We start from the raw sequence: 22,050 nt of genomic DNA, 5'->3' as shown, positions 1-22,050 counted from the left end.
CCATGACTTTTCATTTAGATCAAATGACTCTTTTTTTAATTTCACTTATATGAGATTTTAGTTGAAATAGATGCTAAAATTTACATTTTATATAGTCAAAATACATTAACTGAAGTACAAAGATTTTTTGACTAAGCTGAAGTAAAATTAACTTTTTAAAAAGACGTTACCATGACTGTATGATTTTTCTTTCTTTGCTGCTCATCATTATTATTATTTTTTTTATCAATTGGATTTTAGATTTGAAATTTTGAAGAATCACCTTAAAAATCAAGCTACTGGGCCTCTTTTCTGGTTGGAACCATGGAGGGTGCAGAAGAGAAGAAAAAGAAGGTTCCTGCTATGCCAGAAACCCTTAAGGGAAAGCAAAAGAATTTTTCAGAGCTTAAGATCAAGCACGTAAGAAAGAAGTTTGCCCAAAAGATGCTTCGAAAGGCAAGGAGGAAGCTTATCTATGAAAAAGCTAAGCATTGTCACAAGGGATACAGGCAGATGTACAGAATTCAGATTCGAATGGCTAGGATGGCAAGAAAAGCTGGAAACTTCCATGTACCCATGGAACCCAAACTGGCATTTGTCATCAGGATCAGAGGTATCAATGGTGTGAGCCCAAAGGTCTGTAAGGTGTTGCAGCTTCTTCGCCTTTGTCAGGTCTTCAATGGCACCTTTGTGAAGCTCAACAAGGCTTCAATTAACATGCTCAGAATTGTGGAGCCATACATTACAGGGGATACCCAAACCTGAAGTCAGTAAATGAGTCTATCTACAAGCGTGGTTATGGCAAAAGCAACAAGAAGCGAATTGCCCTGACAGATGCGTTCATTGTTCGATCTCTTGGTAACTATGGCATCATCCGCATGGAGGATCTGATTCATCAGATCTATGCTATTGAGAAGTGTTTCAAAGAAGCAAACAACTTCTTCTGGCCCTTCAAATTGTCTTCTCCACGAGGTGGAATGAAGAAAAGACCACCTATTTTGTAGAAGGTGGAGATGCTGGCAACAGGGAAAACTAGATCAACAGGCTTATTAGAAGGATGAACTAAGGTATCTGCCATGATTTTGTAATCTGGTCAGTTAATAAAACAGTGACTGCCTTTAAATTGAAAAAAAATTGACCTATTTGTTCTACAATGGTATTAATTATGTAAATAAATGAGTCCTCTAAATTTTGGTTGCATTTTGTTCAAAATCACTTTGAAAACCTTAATCAAGTAGTCAACAAATGAATACCAAAAAAATACAGCATGAAGAATTCAGTGAATGACAATTACTGGAAACAAAATTTGTATATAAGAACACATTAAATTTATCCCTAAAAAAGCATGAAGGAAATTTAAACATATTAAATGATGAGAGCACAAATAATGTACAACATTTATTTTAAAATTCTATAAACATGCTTTAGAATATCTCAAACTGTGCAAAGCATATTTTGATCGAGAGCTTCTTTAAAAATCATATAAGTTTATGTTTTTAGTGATGTAAAATGAAATTGAGAAAGTCTATGATTTTGAGGCATCTTAATTTGGCGAAACATTCAAAAGATTACAAAAAGACAGATAATTTGATGAGTTTTACCTTACCAATTTTTTATCACAAAAAGTTTCCCTGAATTAAAGCAATTAGATAATACCTGTATAAATATTTTGGTTGAAATATATACGCACTTCAGTGTGACAAAAAAACCTGAAGCTATATTCCAGTTAGTAAAATTTTTCTCTGAGATTATCAGAAACTTCAGCGTTTGTAGAGAGAGTAATTTTCCATGTATAAGTATCATGGCTTACAAGGATTAGTAAATTAAATGTAACAAGTTTCAAACAAAAAAATGCTACTTTGAAAGTTGAACAGTGACACTTTGCTATTTACCAATAGATAAGGTTCCTGGAAAGGTGCCTTCTCCAGAGTGTGAGGTCTCCATTACATTTCTGTGTGCCCAGAGACGTTCCCTTTTGAGTTATGTCATTGAGTGACTTTGTGCTGTGTCACCTTAACTAAGCAAGAACTATGGTTGCTTTCCAGCATCCCCTTCCTTGCAGTTTCGAGTTAGCATCACCCACAAATGACATTTTGTGCAATATTTGGAAGGCAGAAGCCCAGCATTGTCTTTTTCTTAATGCTCTAAACATTGGTGCATCTGGTTGGGTACCAGGCAAAATGACAGCTCATACACTAGCTCACCCAGGTGATGTGTAGCAGCTCTTGGACCCACAGTTCCTCCAGCTCCTGCCGGATCTGCTCCTTCAACTTCTCACTCCTTGACCAAGTGCATGCACAGTTCCTCGGTGAAGGGTACCATCTTCTCTCTCCAGTCATCCAGTCTCTTTGAGATTGGAAGTGGAATCCCTATCTGTCTCTGACCAGTTTCTGCTCATGGATTCAGTTATTCTCATGAGTTTCTAGTTCATTCTCATTCCTGTCCATTTCAAGCTTTTTTGTTTTTTCCAACTGGTGGTCAGACTGACCAATGGCAACTTCAGTTCCAACACTGGATGCTGAGGCAAGAGTCTACAAGGACCAATCCATCAGCCCCCACAATTGTGTAAGGTCTAAACCCCATAATAAATCCCTCGTTCTAATCACTCAAGATGGTTTGCTACTCTGATTGAACCTTGACACATCATCCCAATTCTTCAAAACCAGGTAGTTCCTTAAATTTTATAAGCCACCTGCCAGATACAAACACTGAACTTCATAGCCACTTCAATGTTTATGAAATTACTTTCAAATGATATCTGGCAAATTGAAATAAAAATGACTGAAGGGGGGCTTCCCTGGTGGCGCAGTGGTTGAGAGTCCGCCTGCCGATGCAGGGGACACGGGTTTGTGCCCCGGTCCGGGAAGATCCCACATGCCGTGGAGTGGCTGGGCCCGTGAGCCATGGCCGCTGAGCCTGCGCGTACGGAGCCTGTGCTCCGCAACGGTAGAGGCCACAACAGTGAGAGGCCCGCGTACCGAAGGAAAAAAAAAAAAAAAAATGACTGAAGGAAACACAGAAAGGAAAACCAGAAAATGCACTGCTTTTTTCCTTCAAAAAGAGGAAAGTTCATTCCTCCACGGAGAATAAAGCCCAAAGGGAGGGGTCCCTGGCTCCCTTGCAGGGATCTAATCAGATACCAATGAATTCCTCCTTATGAGAACATGTCACTGCATTTCACCTTTGCACATTTTATCAGGCACTCCATTCATTTAGTGGTGTATCCTGGCAAAACTGAAAGACATGTGGTCATCTTGAGTAGGTACTAGACCCAAACAGTGGTGTTACTGCAGATCTTAAAGAATAATGTAAGTTAGGAGTTTTAAGAGATCTGGTATTTGTGGCAATGTACGCTTTATTCATTGTCAGCTCTGCCGGATCCCTACACCATGGGGGATAAAGAGAAGGGTGGGCAGGAGCCCGAAGATGGCGATGCAGCCAGCTGTGTTCTGGGTTTTTTTTCTGTGGTATCCATGAGTCCATTTTGGATAATGGATAAATTTGTATGGCAAATACAAAACCAAACAAGGAAAACAATTTAACCTGGTCCTCAAGTTCTTTCTTCTTTATAGTCATCCCAAAGGGGATTAAGACAAACATCCCAATTCTCAGTTGCCTTAAAGTTGTTTAAGAAAATGTCTGGGCATTTTACCAGCATGAGGAGTAACATCAAGGCAATTTATAAAAAGATTAATAATTAAAAATCTTTCCCCAGAAAACGAATACCATACAAAAGCTATTCAAAACTTCAAAGGGTCCATGCAGGCCGCATATATTTAGCCCATTTGAGTTATTTCAATTTACTTTAGGAAAAGAGAAAAAAAATCCCACAAAGCTGACATTATATAGTAAAGTTTCACGGATACGGGAGCTATTTCATCATTTTGTGTGTTCCCCTGGCTTTTCTAAGGTCTCTTTTTCCTGTGGTTTTGTTCTTGTGCTGCTCGTTAGCACCTCCCCCAAAGAGGGGGCAGGAGCAGAGAAAAAGAGATAACACGCAAATCAGACAATTTTATCAGTCAACCTGTCAACAAGTTGAATATACTGAGAACCCAGGAGGTGCAGAGGCACTTTTTAGTAGCTCTGATAAAAGGTTTGGTGGGGGAGGAGGTCAAAACTAATGACAACATTGAGTTTTTTGGATTATCAAGGGATTTTTATTGATTTGTGCCCTCCACATCTCCATTAGTGCAGATAATCAAAAGTGGGGCAAAAATAATTAAGCATCTATAGAACTCTCTTAAAGGAGACACTTAAAAATTTATCGCTTTTATCCCCACAAGTTTGGGGACCTGTTGGGCAATTCAAATAGAAAACAAATTAATTTCCTTTACTCTGGCTAGTTTTTTAAAATCACACTGTAAGGAAAAATAAAATTCATCACAGCAGGTTCCCTAGCTCCCCAACAACCTCCTTTCAGCCTGATTCCAGAGAGGCAGGACCCATGGAGAGGATACACCTGAGTGAAACAAGAAGCAAGATCACTGCCGCCAAAATGAGCTGAAGCCTGACAATGAAGGATTGAGTTTGCCACAGATCCACTAAAATTAACAGTGTGTGCTCTGCACATTGACGTGGATTTCCAATGAACTCTGCTGTCTGCACAGAGACACAAAACTCTCCATCATGTCATGAGGCCATTCAACACATGAAGTTTGCTGAATGAAAAAGAAACAAGTAGGTGTTTTCTCTCTCTCTCTCTCTCTTAAGGGCATCTTAAAATTATTTTAAGCCTCAAGTTCCAAGGCAGAAGGAAATATGATGTTTCGTGGTGAACAGCACCAGCTGTAATGCAAAACCCTTGGGATGTTTGCTCAAATATGCCATGGTTGGTTCTGGCATTCTGGAAAGTTCACCAGGCTCTTTACTGCTGTATGGACCCGTTTGGACCTGTTTGCACTCAAAGTCATTCACCCCTCTTCCCTGCATCTGTGTTTCCCAGGCTCCCAGGACAGCTGGCTTCCTGCTGGGGCTCAGCTGATAGGAGGCACTAGTGGGAGATTGCATGATGGAAGGAAAGAAAAATCAGAGTGTTTCTCCCTCTCTTCCTCAGGTTGTACCTCCAGAAGCTTCCTCATCTCTCTGGCTCTAGCTCCCACCAGACAGGCCTGTTGTGGTTCTAACTACCATAATCCCCAAACAGCACATCTCCCTGTCCCTTGGCCAAGAAATGGTAGCGACTTCCTGGTGTTGCTAATCTTTACCTTGACTCACTGTTTTCTCAGCCTCTCTAGCACCTGCGCAACTGAATCTCTGAATCAAATTTGCTTCCTTTTGGAATCCTCCTACACTGTTGGTGGGAATGTAAGTTGGTGCAACCACTATCGAAAACAGCATGGAGGTTCCTCAAAAAACTAAAAATAGAGTTGCCATATGATCCAGCAATCCCACTCCTGGGCATATATCCAGACAAAACTCTAATTCAAAAAGACACACGCACCCCAATGCTCATAGCAGCACTATTCACTATAGCCAAGACATGGAAAAAACCTAAATGTCCATTGACAGATGAATGGATAAAGAAGACGTGGTATATAATGGAATATTACTCAGCCATAAAAAAGAATGAAATAATGCCATTTGCAGCAACATGGATGAAACTAGAGATTATCATACCAAGTGAAGTAAGTCAGAAAGAGAAAGACGAATACCGTATATCACTTATATGTGGAATCTAAAATGACACAAACGAACATACCTACAAAACAGATGCACAGACTTAAAGAACAGACTGGTGGTTGCCAAGGGGGAAGGCCGGTGGGGGAGGGAAGGATTAGGAGTTTGGGATTAGCAGATGCAAACTATTATATATAGACGGGATAAACAACAAGGTCCTACTGTATAGCACAGGGATCTATATTCGGTATCCTGTGATAAACCATAATGGAAATAATATTAAAAAAGAATGTGTGTATATATATGTAGAACTGAATCACCTTGCTGTACAGCAAAAATGAACACAGCATTGTAAATCAACTATCCTTCATTAAAAAAATTGCTTCTTTTAAATACCAAAGTGGTACTCACTTTCCTAGTTGGACCCTGAATGACACACTGGGTCAGGGCATTTTAGAGATTATTTTCTATCTTGACAGACAACTCAGTAGCTAGAGTCCACTCTTTCATAATCTCATCTTCTGTTAGAATAGGGTTTCTCAACTTCAGCACAGCTGACTCTTCCAGCTAAACGATTCTCTGTTGTAAGGGGCTGTCCCACGCATTACAGGTTATTTAGCCAGGGCCTCTATCCAGTAGATGCCAATAGCACCTCCCCAGTCATAATAACCACAAATGCTCCTAGGCATTGCAAAATGTCCCCGGGGAGGGAAAAGTATCTCCCCCAGTTGAGAACTGATGCTGTAGGAGATAAGATGGCCAGAGTTCTGTGCACACACCTTTGTTGCTCCCCCCCCCCCACACCTAGTCAGCGAATGGGGGCTTAAGGGCATAGAAGGAAGGACCTCTGATTAGTGGGGCCCTTGGTGGCCTTTCCTCATCATTACCATGGATTCTTAAGAGGGTGGGAGCAAGGGTACCACAGTCCCCCAGTTATCTTGAGCTGTGTTGACTCTGAAGACAAAAGAACCAGTTACCTTTCTCACTGAGGAAGATGCTGACCCAGGCTGGGCTGTGGCTATAAGGCCAGGGATTCTCACTCTCTCTCTTCCTTTAGGAAATTTAGAAAATATGGAGACTGGAGCCTGCAGGTATGTGCTCTTCTCCACATTCCATGAACTCTCACGTGTGCACTTTCCACTCTGCATTTTTAAGTCCAAACCAGCCAACTGCGCGTGCTCAGCCGTGTTACACTTCTTGGGGAGCATCAGCGTTTCCTCCTCCCAGTCCATTCCCTTTCAGGAAAAGCTCAGAAGGTACAGCCGACACCTTCCACGCAGCGTAGTACCAGCCTGGTTCCTTGCAGCCTGTAATTTAATTAAATGTCACCCCTCCCCCAGGTATTATATTTCAAATGCAAATAACTTGGTAATGTAATATTGTGGCTGAGACTTTAAACTCAAGGAAATCAAGAAAATCAAGTTATGGTCGCTCTTAGAATTAACATTCCTCTACCCATTCTTTGGGCCCTGGGCTTGCTTTGTGTTGCTAACTACCATCAAACACACACTGAAGTGACTGAATATTCATTCACTCAGCAGGCTGGGGAACTCTGGTCTCTAAAGGTTGATATTCTCCCCATTAAAATAAATGGCCCTTAAACTGGACTTCTGACGCTAGAGTAGGGGCTGTTGCTCAGAGCTATGAGTGACAGATGGGGGAGTTTTATTCTAGCCCAGATCCATTGCTGGTTAATTGTTCTGTGTCTTTCTTTGGCCCTTAACTTCACAAATCACACGAAAAAAGTGCCATTCACCTCCTTCAGCAAGATGCTATTCATAACAACATGGTAATCGTTTTACTGTGCTTTCAATGCCTTCAAAAAAAGCAAACTACATATGAATGCAAAATACTTTAAAGTTTACTTTAGACATTACATAACGTATTTCTGTTGGTGTTCTCCAGGCTGAGGTGCAGTGAGATGGTACTTGATGGTCAAAGAATCACCACACCCCAGAATCTCAGCCCACAATCAATCACTAAAAAAGCAGCCTTGGCCTTCAACTGTGTCCCTCATTAAGGAATACAAAGGGGCCAAGAAGTCAAACCACTGGGAAAAAAGAAGCCTTCCCTGGAAGGACCCCTGAAATTACCTCCTGGTGTACATGACTGATTATGAGATGGCCACAGTATCTATGTGGTTAGGACTTTGAACAAATTTTTTTTAAGTAAGAACTTAAAAGGTGTTTCCATTGTACTAGTTTGTAAAATGTTCTTATAGGTAGGGTGTGAAAAGGCAAATATGGGCCACCTCCTTATCAGGTTAAGAAGTCATCACATGAAGAAATACCAGCTTTATAAAAATATCCACTTCACAAGTCAAATGGGGTTGTTATTCATACCAAAGTGGCCATTAGGGAAACACTGAGACTTGAGTTCTCTTGAGTTTCTGAATCCTGGAAGTCCATGTGCCTTCGGAAGCCCCTCTTCCTCCATGCCTCAGAAGTAAGTCAAAAACTTCTCTCATAGATAGATAGAGTCTCCACAGCCTCCTCCTTCCATGCTATGTGCGTGTTTACATGCTATGTCCAGATGCACTCAACTGCATCAGAGCCAACTCTGAGCAGCTTTGCGCAGTGGGCTGTTTTGTTTCTTACCATAGCCCTAGATGCACCGGTGAGCACCAGGGAAACTTGACACCTGAGCTTCATCAAACAGGAGACAAAACGCCATTGTTTCCAGGACTATTGCATTTATTTACTTATCTCTGTATTTATTTACATCTTTCTTTATTCTTAAGAGAGACTCATACTTGCTTCACAATTACAGAAAATAACACAAGGCAACCTAAGTGAGAAATTGGGAAGGAGGGGGAAGAAAGAAAAACACAAGGGGTATAATAGACCCAGAAATGGATGAATGCAAAATGGCACTGAGTCTTATATACTTCTGAACAGACCACCAATTTGCTTCTAAGACTTTCTGGCAACAATGCCAAAAAGGGAAAATTTAATCACGTATGAAGTCCCCAACGTCCACAAAATTAAAACAGAGCAGGAGAAGACAAGCAATTCTTGATGCTGAGATTAAGTGGGTCCCCATTCAGCAAGTATGCATCACCAATACCATGATGGTCAATCCATAACCCACTCAAATTTCCAAAGCATCAACCTAGAGCACCAATTCATTATTTAAATCTTTGAAGAAGAAAGCAGCCTTCCTAGGGCCTTCTTCCTACTGAGGTTACAAGCCACTGTTAAATATGCATATGGAACACAAACATATTCCTTGCCAACATACTTTCTCCAGTTCACTAATTTTAAACACTAATAAAAATAGTGTCTTAATGGAATGTCTCTAAAAGCACAGAATAGCTCCTGAATTATGTACAAAACTATGTTTCAAGAGGGTATACTCAGGGTATGATTATTGTTTCCATGGCTTCCATTAGATTCTCATGTGTCTACCACCCAAAAAGGCTAAGAACATTTCCACCACCAGCACTCGACAACTGGTTGAGCTCAGGACTTCCATGAGACCAAGGAAAAAATATTCCATATTATGTCATTTTGATCCTTCAGTGACACACAAAAATCACAAGGACTTTTTGGAGGGGTGGGAGTGAATAGGGTCAATCTGGTTTGTGACTATCTGAAAAGTCAGTCCTAGGGAATATATACAGCAGCTCCTTGTCAACATTTAGAACAAGGCTTACCATGTCAAGCAAGTCACCACTGTGGTCACCATTAATGGGGCAGAGTCAAGATTCTTCCTACAGAGCCAGGAATGAGCTCTGAGCAGACCCCGGTACCCCATCTCTCCTTGTCTAGTGGATGCTTATTATCATGAGAATCATGATCATAAAAGTGACAAAGCAAAACCCCTAAGTGCACTCCCAATCAGGAAGCTGGCAGGCTCATTTTTTAAATTACAAATAAGAATTTTTTTCTTATTTTTTGTCATCAATTTTTTAATAAAGAAACATATGTCATAGCAAATGAGAGTCCTGGCGTCTCTGCAGAGTCTCATCTTCCAGAAGAAATCACAGGTAACAATTCAGTGCCTATATACACAGAATGGTTTTCGTGTGTGTGTGTGTGTGTGTGTGTGTGTGTATGTGTGTGTGTGTGTGTCATTTTTACTTACTTAATTCTTATACAAATGAGATCATGCTCTAAATACTGTACTACAACTTTCTTTTTTCCACTAAATGATATATCTTTGGTCTCTTTTAGGTCAGTTCTTATAAACAGACCTGGCTGCCACATATGCTTGCAAATGGTGTGTACTGTACATGCAGTCAGTCAGTCTGTTTCACTCTTTGATCATTTCATAGCAGTCCATTGCAAAGACACAGTCTGCCATTGACATAATCAAATTCCTACTTTGCAATATGTCTGTCTGAATGTCCATCTTTGTTATTACAACCTACAATAGACTATACTTATATATATATATATAGTACCCTTGTGAAAGCATTTCTGTTAGATACATGCATTTTTTATGTAACAGTATTTCCAAATTTCCCTAAAAATCAAAAAGCTCTACTGATTTATGTTACCAAATAAGAATTTAAGAGAATACTTATTTCCCTGTTCCCTAGCCAATACTGGCAATTATCTATACTTTTAATATATGGAAATCCGATAGCTAAAAAGTTTTATTGAATTTTTATTAGAAAACACACATGCACATATAACTCCCATATATGATAAACACAGGAGCCACTGTATTCCTAATCAGAATGACTATAAATCCTTGAGTATAACCAAAGTCTTGTTAATACAATGGAGTATTACACTCACCATTACTATTACACACTGTTACCTGGAATGAAATGATCGGCAGTCATGAGAAGCTATCAGCTCCACTGCAAACAGCTGCACTAACTGTGTGCACACAACTCCAGGGGGCACCATTCATGCACACTATGCTGTACATGAATGGGGGTATAGCATGCACAACCATACATGGTAACCTTATGAGAAGCTGCTTCATTGAGAATCCAGAATGACATCCCTCTTAAAGCTCAAAGTGAAAACTCAGTTTTCTCTTAGTTCTACAGAGCCAGCTCCACCACAGACCCAACAAATCAAGCCATGTTGCATGTGATGTCAGCTCAGCAAAAAGTTAGGCAAATTAATCCTTGTAAGACACTATTCGTTAGTATCTAAAAGATCTTTGTCCCATGTGTTCACCCAAAGGGCATAACATTAAAATGGCATGATCTCTTATGACGTACAAAACGAGTTATTAATTTGCACTCATTATCTAAAGATGTTTGCCAGTAGCCTTTGGATACGTCTCGGGTATGCACATATGGCGCTTGACAGAGAAGATCTGGGGAGTTGTCAATGACTACAGGTGACACCATTTAATCTGAACAACTCATATAGATGGAGATTACTCAGGGCTTCAGACACAATTATTCAGCTGGCAAAACAGACAGGCTAAAAGTGGCGCTTTCAATTATCTATTTCAGTAAACATTCTCGCCTACCTCACCGTGGCATTTCTGAAGTGCTCTCTTTTAGGCTAGATCATGTGCATGGTCTAGACAGGTATAATAGTGTGGTGTCTCCTATGAGAGTGACTAACCAAAGAACGAATGTACATTCATTTTCCTCATTTTGTTTTACTACACATAGTTGGTTGGCATCTATACTGGCCCTGTTTTTTGGAGGTTTTGGTGTTCTGCATCAATCTGGATGGCTCCCTTGTCTCATTACCACCTTGATTCACAAAGCAAAACCCATCTGCTTCAAGATCAGTCTATATTTCTGATAGTTCTTGCATTCTGAATATTACTATTTCTTTTCTTAAATTTCCTTCTGTTATTTGTGACAGAATATTTGGTATTGACTCATAAAATAGTGTTGCAGAAACCCAGTTTTTCGAGGACTGCCCTAAACAGACTGGATTAAATCTTGCAATTAGCCCACAATCTGCATCTCGCAGCAGGAAATTCACTGTCGCAACTGCAACTTCAGTGGACTCAGTAGAATAAGCTATTGTTGAAGTAATTCCTGTAAAAGGTCATATATTTAAACCCTTCAATTTTTTTGACAACCTCTCAGAAATGAGTGATATAGTTGCTCCAGTGTCCAAAAAAGCAATAATATCCATACCACTTTTCTTTATAGGCAGGGCGGAATATTATTACCCCATTCATCACAGACTATTCTGGTTATAAAGTGTGTTTCTTGAGATTTGAGAGACCTTTTTCTTTCACTGTCTTGAAAAAGCTGAAGGTCTCCTGAGCTGGGTGTCAGTCCTGGTAGTTGTCTTGTAATATGTTAACTTCTTCAATGTCTCCTCAACAATAGTGACGTTTATCAATTTCCAACAAATTCCATCCTCTTACGAGCAGAGAATGAGGAGGCTAGTTTAAGATTCCCACTTCTTTTCAATCAGGAGTCACTCCATGGTCCAACTAGAAGCAGTGGATGGATTTATGTTTCAAACACAAAGGCCATCCCAGGCTAGGAGTTAAGGTACATATGTGTAGAAGAGGCAGAAGATAATAGGTAGAAGGGAAGCCCGGTGATGGACTAGACTATGAAAATCTCCCCTGAAGGCATTACAACTCAACTTCACAAAATAGTGTGGTCCAAACCAAGCAAATGTACACCCTCTGGCTGCCATTTTGAAGTGACTTCTTAAAAGCTTTTACAATGAACGTACCCCATGGAGTCCAGAGTTTTCAAAGCACAGTAGAGTTTCTTCCCAATGCCTAAGTTTCTGTCTTCTTGCCAACTCTGACCCAACAACATTGGTTTAACTCAAGTTACTGATGTACTTTGATGATGTCTCTGGTGTCCCAACAATTTAGTGTTGGCCTAAGAGTGGGGCAGTTGGAAAAGGCTTCTCTTGCCTCTTAGGTTACTCAGATCCAAACCAAAAATTTAGTCGGGACGTGTTTATGACCATGTTCCTTATTTTCATTCAACCTTTTGGCACAGACTTCTCATACTTTCTGAGTGAATGTTGCTTGTGGAAATTGGGAGTCTACCCCTGCCAACCTATTCAATTTCAAATTCCCTCTATTTAGTTTTCCTTAGGTAGGGCAGGAGGAAGGGAGGTGGGGGGAAGGGAAATGAGGGCTGAGGTGAGAAGAGAGAGACTGGGAGAACCCAAATCAAGCATGTCATTTGATTACTGCGTCAATCCCGCTGCTGTTGCTCTACAGTCTAATAAACTTTAGTGGCCCGGAGTTACCTAGCTGAACACTCTGTTACTCTTACCATTATCTAGGGGAGGATTTGTCAGATTCGTAAATTGTTCTATCACTGAACAGGGAAAGGCAGGCAGAAAAAAAAGAAACTTCAGACTTCCTTTGTCTCTTATTTATGATTTTTGTTATAAATCTCTTTCTTATATACAGAACAAAAGCAGGCTTGATAGCACTTAGTTTTAAACCATTCTCAGATATGATATATAAGTATGGCACCTGGGTAGTCTCCTGACAGAATACTAAATACAGAGTTATCTTTTAGGGCCAGTGGATTAGAAAAGTCTTTCCAGAAAGCACATGGCTTATTTCTAGCCCCCTGAGACTTACATCCTAGGTTAAGTGGGGTTTCACTGATGAGACTATTTCCTGTACTGGGGGTCAATTTTCTTAAAATATTAAGGCAATGGAGAGGCAGCCATCTAGATAGTGGTACACCACATTGAAATTAAGCAAATTATCCAGCACTCTGAATCATTCCACAGGCAAGATAATAAATGCTCTGAAATGATCATTTTTGTAAAAACAAAACAGACCAAAATCTCTCATATATCTAATTAACCAGAGCCTAAACTTACCTACTATTAAAAGATGAGGTTTTTTTAACTGCCAAAGTACATACTTTTCAAAACAAGGGCTGTGTTTCAGATTAACTTTCAGTGAATTCTAAAATTGAATTTAAAATATTTTTATCAATCTTTTCAAAGTCACAAAAATAGAGCGACAAACAGAAAGCGAATGAGTATATGTGGGTAGATCCTGGCACTGCTGCTGGCAGTCCCACAGTGGAAGAAGCTCAAATTCCTGAGATCCTTGATTACAGGAGAGCCACCTGCCCAAGACATTTTTATCTGACTCTGAGTAAGCAAAAAACAAAACAAAACAAAACAAAAACCCTTACTATGTTGAGTCACTAAGATTTCCAAGGCTTGTTTGTTTTTGCAGCAGAGCTTAGCATACCTTGACTAATACATGAGGCGATCTAACCAGTCCTATGGATTTTACAATAATAGCAAAAAACTATGTTGATTACTCCCAACTTCATCTACCAGGTCAGCACCCCAAGATAAATAAAGGTACAGATATAGATATATGTAGGTATGTACACACACACATACACACACACACACACACACACACACACACACACACATATCCTACAGTATTTCTCCACAAGTTTTCTCATCTAATTAAATGACATCAATACCATTCAGTTGCTTAAGCTGCAAAACTGGCAGTCGTTGTTGATTTTTCAGAGAAGCTTCTGGATTCAAGCTCTATTCCCTAGCAAATAAACTGTCTACTTTGTTATACAGCTAAACGGAATTTGTCAAATCTCTCCCGGGGAAATTCCTATCTTTTGTTTACAAATACATGCAATAAGAGGAAATGAAGTTGGGTATAATGTTCTACCAACTAGATTGTAGGAACCACTTTGAATCACTGTTTCAGAATTTTCTTGGCAAAATTCAGAATTTAATATTTTGAAATTTCACAGAGAATTTTCATGACATGAAATGGAAAGAAATGAAGACGTGTGATACTGGGCAAAAGAATAATAACATTTGTAAGAGAGAGATAGTGACAACTTTGCTATATAAGTCAAAAGTCCAAAATACAGAAACCACATGCCATACCAGCACAAAACAGGTCTCCCTGCTTCAATCTACCAAAAGCTTAAATTAAATATTCCTAAAGCTACACTTTATGCATGTCATGCCTTCTAAAAAACCTGAAATAGTTCCTCAGTATCATATAAATAAAGTTTAGATTTCCTGGTCTGGCATTCAAGATTCATTTCCAGCCTCTTTCATTCATTGCCATTCAACAAGTATTTCTGAATATTTTAAACTGTTATTGCTATAGTTCCCTATTTTAAATGGTTTAATGATGGGTGATAACATCCTTTGGCTTTAAACCAATGGCAAATATGACAAAGTAAAGAAGTTTCACAAATAAATAATATGTTATCAATTCTTTTACTATAATGGAAAATGTGTAAGTTTCCTTGTAGAGTTGCTGTGAATTTATAGGCTGTATCAGTAGGTTTCAATTTGATTGTACATAAGAACTTTGTGAAAAATGCTTATACTCTACTTCTTTCATATAAATTCATGCTATTCTCCTATATACTGATGCTCATGCTGTTCCCTCTGCTTTGCATGCTGTTCCTCTTCCCAACATCTCTACCTACACTTCCTTCAGGAGCAGTTACTCCTGCCTCCAGGCTTACCCCATGTTCAGTTTGCTGCCTAGTTAGTCTTTCTAAAACGCAAATCTGATCATATCACTTCCCTATTTAAAAGCCCTTGGACCTATACAATAAATCCATATGTCTTTTCCTGGCATGAATAACATACATACTCTCTCCCAAACTAATTGTAAGCCTAAATCTCCCAGCCTCCCAAACACATTCATTCTGTCCATAATGGATCACTTACTGCTTCCCAAATGTATTTTGTGTTTTTACCTGTCCATGCCCTTTGCCTTAAATAGCATTACTGCTTTGTCTGCCTGGTGAACTCTACTGATCCTTCAAGACTTGTCCTAAGGATAATTTCTGAGGTTTTTCTGTTTATATCACTCCCTTCCTACCACCACTGATAATACCACTACCACCCTCAACTAGGTCGAAGTTGTTCACCTATCACTGGAGCCACAATACTGCAGACATATCCCATCTGTAGTGCTTTCTCATAATTTGTTATAGCTCGTTACTGGACAAGTCTTCCCTAATAAGTAGGAAGTCTTCTGAAGGCAAGGTCCATGTCTCTTATTTTTATTTTTTTTAAGTTTTTATGAAATATCTAAAACACTCCGAAATATACAGGGTAACACAACAAAGACCAACCAGTGAGAAATAAAAATATTACTAATGCAGTTGAAATGCATGAGGCAACCCTCCCTAATGCTATATTATGTGTGATTGTGTGGGAGAGTTCCAGGGAAGAGATAAGGATCGTAAGGCAGGGCACCAATGCCACGTGCACTGGAATGCATTACAAGATGTTATATTTGCCTTTTCATGCAGTGAGTAAATACAAGGGCTGAGTTAAAAGCAGAAATGCAAGGCTTGGTGTTGAAGATGGCAGAAGTTCCCTACTTGGGAAGGGCAGTCTGACACAGAAATAGACTGAGATTGACCAAGAAGCACTGCGACTTACATCAAACCATTGAGAAGTAACCATCTCCTTGGCTTCCCAAGCTGCGTCTACTAAACTCAGGGCAGCAAGCAGCCTAGTGTCTGAGAGCCTCATTCCTTCATTCGTTCATCCACCTATTCATTCATCCATCCATTCATTCATCCATTCAACAATTAACAATCTACTATCTCCTTTGGGGATCAAGGGATGTGTCTTACCTCTGAGATGGAACCCAGAGGGGAGAGAGAAACCAAGGCTGACAGCTTCCCTTGAGTTTGGTAAGCTGCATTTGAACAGCCAGCCCTTTTATAAAGAGAAGTCTGGGTAGGTCCTTCAGCACTGTCACGGGAAGTAAAAACAGCCCCCGAACCTACCCCAGCAAGTAGTGGACACTGACAGAGCTGTGAAGAGAAAGTCCTGAGTGTATGCTCTGCAAAGATACACAGCTTTCCCCTACCAACTTTATTAAGAATCAAGGAAGAGAGGGGAAGATTGTGTTACCATTATCATGATAATCACATTTGCAGATGACACTAAATTGGGAGGTGTTCCTAACAGCAGTTGAAGACTGGCACACAATACCAAGCTATACACGGTTCTTGGTAATACATGTCAAAAGTAATACAATGAAGCACTGGTTGAAAAAATGCAGATGATCTATCTGGGGATGAATAAACTTAAAGATGGAATTTAACTTGAAGGGGATTCCTGGATGGCAATAATAGAGAAAACAACCAAATGGTGAGCTAGTGGTAAAGAGACATCAGGAGGTTAGGCAAGCACCGCAGTTCAGCAATTCTCGGAGCTAGTAAAACTTTCAGCCATACACACAGGGGCATCCCAAACCATGGCTGAGAGTCTGTGTCTGTGTGTCAGCAGTGAGACCAGACTTGGAACACTGCAGGCAATTAGGGGTAACATGATACCTCAAAGGGAATTTAGAAAAGAAAATAAAAACAAATCAAAGGGAGTGAAATATGAGGAAAGGCATAGGCGATAAAATGAACATAATTTGACTAAATAACAACCTAGGGGACTACGATAACCATCTACAGAGCGTAAAAATCCAAAATGGGGCCTAGAGGTCTACTGGTCTGGGCGTTGTTCTGAAAAAATATCTATAGTCACGTTCGTTAGAAAACTCACTAAAAGGCAGCATTTTGCATCCATTTAATTGAAGCACGTGGGTTCTGTTGTGGATAATAAACAGACCTGGGTTCCCAGAACCTATGTGTACCTCAAGACCATTTTTCAAAATTTGTGGACAGAAGACCTCTGGGAGGAACTCAAGAGCTACTGCAAGAAGGTCCTTAAATCCATAGGTACAAAGTCACTCATTCATGCACTCAACAAATGTTTACTGATCAAGTATTATGTGCCCATACTGTACTTGGCACTGAGTAGGGTGTTCTGAATAAATAATATGTCAATATATAACATGCACTATATTAGACAGCCATGATTTTAAAAAGCAGGGTATAATGGAAAACCACTGAAGGGTTTTAAGTAACAACGCCATAATCCATTCTAGTTTTTAAAAATGCACATGTATGCTCTCAATCAATGGATAACATTGTGTATCAGCTTTCAAAATGTCTATCCTTGTATCTGAAAAAATTACTAACTAATGCCTAACTATGTATATGGTTATAAATATATTTGTATATACATATGCATGTATATATGATGACTCAGTGGGAATTTAGAAAAGAAAAACAAATAAAATGGAGTGAAATATTAGGAAAGGCATAGGTATATGTATTTATGTATGTATATGTACATATACATGTATTTTTTTTAATAAATATTTTTAAGTAAAATAATTTTCTTAATATAAACATATATTTTTGTAGCCCTATCTTCTCATGTTCAAAAGTAGGAAGTTAGGGGTCCTGAGAAAAAAGGTAAAGATCAAGCTATCTTCTGTGATATCTGACTTTGTACTGCCACAACCTCAAGTCCAAACACCCCCATCTGACTGTGCAAACTTTCTCGAATCCAGCCTCACCCATAGGCTGATGTAACAGAGATGTCTGTTAGTGTATCCATAAAATCGTTCTCTCTCCTGTTTGACTGCAACTGGACCTGAGGAAGGTCCTAATCTGAGGAAAAAATCAGTAGGCTTGTCTTATGAGAAAAGATAAGCCAGACCAATAAGGTTCCTTTCTCAGGGTTTTGGAACTGGGACACTGAGAAACTGGGCTGCTTTAAACACTGGGAACAATATTAAAAGTCGAGGTCACCATGCCCACGAGAGTATGTCTGTTCCTCACTCAAAACTCCTTCACTAGGACACCCACTTACTGTACTGACCTTTTGGCTGTAACCCAACTCCAACTATCTGAGGAAATTAAAATGGATTGGCTCATGAAATCTAAAAGTCCAAAGTTTCCTTCAGACACCACTGGATCCAGATACTTTTTTAAAATGTCCAGTCTCATTCTCTGTTTTCTCTCTTTCCCTCTCTCCTGCTTTTCACTATATGTTGTTTCATTCTCAGATTCTCTCTTCCTGGTGGTCCCCCAAAGCTTCAAGCTTCCTCTTTTTGCAACTATCAATCTGAGCAGGAAAACTCTTCCGGAGCTGAGTCTCAATGGCTACCTCTGTGCCACGTGCCAACTCCTGATCCAATCATTTGCTCAAGTGGACAAAACTCCCTAATTGGCCCAGCCTGTGGCACAGTCCACTCCTGAAGCTAGGGGAAGTATAAGCCCATCCAAACCATACAGATTGAGTGGGAGGGACTGTTTACTAAAGGAAGATTGAGGTGATACCAGGACCAGAGGAAATGGATGCCAGAGGGCAAAAATAACAGATGTCTGCTACTCCAGGCCAAGCTCATCTCCCACAACTCCTCCATATGGATATCTTTGAGTTGTAGGTCAGTCTTCTCACACCCCCATCAAAACAAAATTATTCTCATCTCTGCAAACTTTCACAGGACCCCCTCCTTCCTGATTTTTTTATACTTTACTCATCTTTCAAAGTCCAGTTCCAGTCCTAATTTCTCCATAAAATTTCCCCTTATTCCAGCAAACTGGTAGCTTCCTTCTCTCATTTCCTATAGCACATACAAGCCACACGGAACCTCCGATAATACCAAATAACATTTGAAGGTCCAGTGGACCCTCAAAATTTGGGAATTTGCTTGCTCAATAATCTTCACTGTAAACTCATTACTGGTAGGGTTTTCATGGTCATCTGTGGATGTGTGCAGAGCAACAAGGTTTCTGCGCCACCCTCGTGCACATCCCAGCTGTGGTCAATCAAGGCAATGCTCTGTCTCCTCCTTCCAACTCCCATGCTGTAAACAACTGTCCTTTGTAGCTACTTAGTACCATTTTCATTTCTAGTTTTTGCCTTTTTGTGGGTTCTGGTGGTGATGGTGGTGGTGATTTCTCTGTTTAAAATGGCCCCAAGCCCAGTGCCAAAGTGCTGTTTAGTGTTCCAAGCACAAGAAGGCTGTGATGTATGTTAAATGAGCTTTGTCACAGCCAAGAGTCGTTCCATGTTAATGAATCAGTAACATATATTAAATACGGTGTTTTTAAACAGAAACACACATAAAACAAGGTTATGCATGGATGAGTAAACAAAGTGTTGTAATCAGAGGCTTGCAGGAACCTAACTCTGTATTTCTCCAGAAGCAATGGTTCAGGATTCACTAATTCAGTGAACTGCAGTGACTTGATAGAACATAAGTAGCACAAATAATAAGAATCAACTCTGTGTATAAATTTTATAAAATGTTATTGTATAAATAAAATCCATTCAATTTTATACTCTTGGACTCTTCCACAAATGTTTCGTGTGCTTTGTCTTTTCCAGCCACATTGCAAACTCCTTTAGAACTCACAGCACGTGGGTTCTGCATGCAGCAAGACACATGGCAGGTACTTCAAAAGTGACTGATTCATGGATATATTGGTCAGTTACAGAACCCCCATCAATTCAACTCATCCTATTGTTTCCATTGAAAAAACTTCAAAAGTGTAGTCTACTATGTTACTGTTTATAGTCTCTCCCATCTGAGCGTGTTGTAGATCTATTCAAATATGATATTAATCCCAAACCATTTTTCATTTTAATAGCAAAAGGGAGTGAAAGAGGCAAGAGAATTCAGGACTGAAACCAAGTTCTTCATCCTTGGAAGACAGAGGTTTGCATGTTTTATGTCTCAGCGGTGACAGACCACTGCTGCTGAAAGGACATCCCTCTCTCTGGTACCCCTGAGAATCATGGCACACACCTGTCTCTCTAGCTTATCACTGTCTTTGGCAGACCTTGCCAAACAAGGTGCCACATACTGCCCTATGCACCAGAAGCTTGTCGGCAATAAGGCAGAGGTATTTTATTAAACAAAAAAATGCTTCCTTGATCTGACTTTTGTGCTCTCATAAGAAGCTGGTTTGTTTTTTGGGCTTTTACTTTTGACCAACCTTGGCTTTATTAATCGGCACTGGAAGTGGACTTTTATATGTATGTTCTGTTTCAGTTGAAGGAAGAAGTAAAATTGATGTCAGAGAAAAAAAAAAAAAAGTAAGGGGAGATTAGTGAAAAAGCTTCTGAAAATTATACAATATACGTAGTTCACCTAAGAAAAGGTTCACCTGGGATCCTTTCCGCTGGTAGCTCTGAGCTACAGGGAAAATTTGGTAGGCTTCTCAGAACCCTAGTTTCCCTTCCAAAAAATCCCAGGAGTTTAGACTAGATGATGACGATGATGATGATGATGATAACTTTTACTGGACATTTACTAGAAGGACACTTTACATACGTAACTTCATTTAATCTTCAAAATACTCATACAAAGTAGATGCTATTATCATCCCCATTTTACCAAGGAAGTTGCATTTCAGAGAGGTGCAGTGTGGCTGGGTGATGAATTTGTTCACACGAACGCGAAGTCATGATTTGAATCCAGGCAACTTAACTCCCTTAACCACTTGTCTATACTGCCTGATTAATGTCTAAGGTCTCTTTATTCTCAAACATTCTATGCTAATTCCCCAAATTTCTCCCTTTCGTCAATCAAGGTCCTGGGTCTAAGACCCTGGTCTGTTTAAGTTGGACAAGATGACATATATAAATTTGAACTGGAGAAAAGGGAATATAGAGAGGAGGAAGAAAGGGTAGGAAAATTCTGGAGCTCAAACTCCCTAATGGTCTTAGAAACTCTATAATCCATCCTACTAATCCAGTTTTAATTACATCAATAAGTAGATAGGGCCTGGACTATTTTTCAAGACAGAGCATAATGTGTGGGTAATTCTTCACACTACTTCTTCCTTTTTAAAAATCCTACAAGAACTTCTGGAACTTATTAGTGTGAACAAATCAAACAAATCTTTTTTTTTTTTTTTTTAATAATGCAGTATCCTTATAATAAGATTTAAAGGGATGGTCTGTGAAGGCTGGGGATCCTGCAGATATGTCCTGGGAATTCTCCTGGCAGTTCACAGTCGGCTAAGCCCCTGACTTCAGCCAAAGGCAGAGTCAAACCACCCATGAAGAAAAAGAGGAGCTTGGGCCCAGCTGCCTGTTAGAACGAGGCACAGGACCCCCACCCACGGTACCGACAAGAGATTAATCCATAAATCAGAAGCAAGTTTAATTTTTAAAAAGTATGAATGAAAGACCTACTTGTAGCAGAAGAGCTGCCTCATCAGGAAATTATGGCATAAATGTCATCAGCGAAGGCTCCCCCAGGGAGGCGGGTGACAGTGGTCAGCCACTGTTGGCACCTGATAGCACACGCCACGATGAACCTCTGACCACTGTCCACTGCTTAGAGAGGCTCGCCAGCAACTAAAATTAGACTGGCCTCTATTCCAAGCCTAGGGCTCCTTCATGGCTGACTTTCTTTTGTAAGAGTCTGTGATGGTGGCTTGTTTGATTTAAAGAAAATCAATGAAGAGTTACATGAGAAGGAAAGAAACAGAAGATCAGGTATTCCCAGGTTAAGATGAAAGTCCAACTAAAGGGCACTGCGCACACACTCTCTCACTCTCTCTCTCTTCCTCAAAGCAAAGAGAACGAGAGGCCTTTGAGGTAAAGTGGAAACTGTTTTGTTGGAGAGGTAGCATTTTCTTCATCTTTAGAGTATAATCTGATAAGTCTAATCCAGTAAAAATGGCAGTTA

The 22,050-nt window shown here is 39.9% G+C and overlaps 1 pseudogene across 1 annotated transcript; it reads left to right on the top strand.

Moving 5' to 3' along the window:
• Positions 1–303: 303 nt before the first annotated feature.
• On the top strand, positions 304–1,045 carry LOC309836936 (large ribosomal subunit protein uL30-like; annotated as a pseudogene). The gene has a single exon. The product of its transcript is annotated as a large ribosomal subunit protein uL30-like (transcript).
• The last annotated feature ends 21,005 nt before the right edge of the window (positions 1,046–22,050 follow it).

The sequence above is a fragment of the Grampus griseus genome (assembly GCF_964374135.1).
Source record: "Grampus griseus genome assembly, chromosome: 19".
Taxonomy (NCBI): domain Eukaryota; kingdom Metazoa; phylum Chordata; class Mammalia; order Artiodactyla; family Delphinidae; genus Grampus; species Grampus griseus.
Note: the sequence above shows the minus strand (reverse complement) of the source record. Positions and strands in the feature narration are given on the sequence as shown.